This window comes from Pinus tabuliformis, chromosome 7 (genome assembly GCF_031772625.1).
Source record: "Pinus tabuliformis cultivar Carrire ecotype Pingquan chromosome 7, CPIR1, whole genome shotgun sequence".
Lineage (NCBI taxonomy): Eukaryota > Viridiplantae > Streptophyta > Pinopsida > Pinales > Pinaceae > Pinus > Pinus tabuliformis.
Window position 1 is genome coordinate 1,596,725,023 of NC_142293.1, and position 2,695 is coordinate 1,596,727,717.

Here is a 2,695-nt window from a genome sequence, read left to right on the forward strand (position 1 = left end):
TTGTATTGTATTTTCATATTTTTATTACAAAGGGAGGGAGACTCATTTACTCGTAAAGAGTTAGGGATGGCGTGAGAAGTAAAAAAAATGCTAATGAAAGTTATGCTTTTATCCCTATATCATCATACCAAAGGGAATTATCAATTGAAAGTGCGAAATATACACTAGCATGGTATTAAGATAGTGAATCATCTTATGATATGTCAAAAGAGGATATTCGTCTAGTCATCATATAGATAAACCAGGTGAGTTTCAAAATAAAGATAACCATCAAATGTTTTATAAGTCATGATGGTATTAATATTACTCTTTTTCCTTTATCTCAGGTACAAATTCTAAATCCAAGCAGATGGTTTTCACTCAAACATGGAAGAGAAAGAAAATGGCAAAAAGAATTACCGGTGATGGAACAGCAAAAATAAATTACAGCTATTCGTTCTACCGAATAGCGGTTGTTCAATAGATTGAACAACAAACACACGAAAGAAATCAGTGTTGTTCAATTGATTGAACAACAATCGTTCAATCGATTGAACAACAAAACACTCAAAAAGAAATCGGTGTTGTTCAATTGATTGAACAACATCATTCAATCGATTGAACAACAAAACACGCAAAAAGAAATTGGTGTTGTTTAATTGATTGAACAACAATCATTCAATCAATTGAACAACAAAACTCATAAAAAGAAATCGGTGTTGTTCAATTGATTGAACAAAAATCGTACAATCGATTAAACAACAAAACACACAAAAAGAAATCGGCGATGTTCAATTGATTGAACAACAATTGTTCAATCAATTAGAATGGAAAAACACACAAAAAGAAATTCGTGTTGTTCAATTTATTGAATATCAAAACACTAAAAAAGAAATTGGTGTTGTTCAATTAATTGAACATCAATCGTTCAATTTGAACGGAAAAACACTCAAAAAGAAATCGGTGTTGTTGAATCGATTGAACAACAATCATTCAATCGATTGAATAGAAAAACACACAAAAAGAAATCGGTGTTGTTCAATTGATTGAACAACAATCGTTCAATTGATTAAACAACAAAATACACAAAAAGAAATTATCAGAGCTGTTCAATTGACTAAACAACAGTTGTTCAATTAACTGAACAATAGTTGTTCAATTGATTGAACAGCAAACACATCAAAAAGAAATCAGAGATGTTCAATCGACTGAACAACAGCTGTTCAATTGATTAAACATCAAACACACCAAAAAGAAATCAGAGTTGTTCATTTGGTTGAACAACAACTGCTTAATTGATTGAACAACAATTATCAAACATACCAAAAAGAAATTAGAGTTGTTCGTTCTACCGAACAACAATTGTTCATTTGACAGAACAACAATTGCACATTCGCAAACAAAACGACAACTAAAACTTTGAAGGAAGCAACACCTAAAACACAAAAACATAAGAGAAATCAAAAAAGAAACAACACTTTATTTTAAAACAATAAATTAATTAATTAATTAAGTTACAACAACTATGATGTTGTTTCTTAAGGGAACATCAATCTATTAATGAAAAAAATGATCTCTTGAAAAAATGCTTTGGCAGCAGTGACATGAATCTTCAAATGGAAATCAATTTTTCATTTCTTCTATTATGAATTCGTTAGGTAATGTTGTGCTATACAACAATCCCCGCATTTCACAAATTTTAAATCTTAGTCTTATAATTCCAAATAAGTAATGGTCCCCTTTAGAATATGAATAAAAGCAATAAAACTTTTGAGTAAAATAAATTTTCCATAAAAGTCATATAAAAAAATTGCTTTATGAGTATTTAGGACCGCTCATCGCAAATCGCAATTCTTTAGAACCCATGAACATCCATTTAGAAAGGTGCGATGCGATTAGAGTCATAATAAAACCCTCATCGCAAAGTTTTATCAAAGTAAGCCATTTATAAATATGATGTGATAAAACTATCGCGTCACGCACATCATATATCCCAAGGGATGACTTATAGCATTTCATTGAAACCTTGTGATGCGATAAGGCTATCGCAATCGCATATCGTTGATTCATAGGGAAGCATCCGAAAAACTCCATTGAAATCTTCTGATGTGATTTAATTATCGCATATCGTGCTCTCGATAAAAGCGAGTTATAAAATACTATGAATACATGCGGTATAGGGATAAATCGATTATAAAGAAATAGCGTGATTTTCCAAGTTTGAAACCCGCAATCTCCACATGCCAGCTCAGCACTCATTACAATCACAACTATGCAAACAAACCTTTTGAGCATGGCGCTTGTAACTCCCAATTTGCGAGACGCAATTATTACACAAATATTAAAATAATAAAATCGCAAATCACAAATTGCAAAGTCGCGGCACCTATTCTAAAAAGGACCATTACAAAACTTAGATGTGACATATGGCTTCAACATTAAAGTTTCACGTTGGAAGTTACGGTAAAACATTAAGGAGCAATTATGGTTAAGTCCTTTAAGGATTTCATTCGTGGTAGCTATGTATAATATAAGATCTTTTGCATCTAATGCGCATAACTGCTTATAGTCTGTAATTTGTGTATTATCTCCTCTCAATTTTTTCGCCTACTATGCTCTTCTTTATCGTTTTGCAGAGCTGATCCAGAATCGCACAGTTGGGAAAGATGTCTAAGAAATCTCGAAAGGTAAAGGCCCCCATTGCAATGGAAGAAGG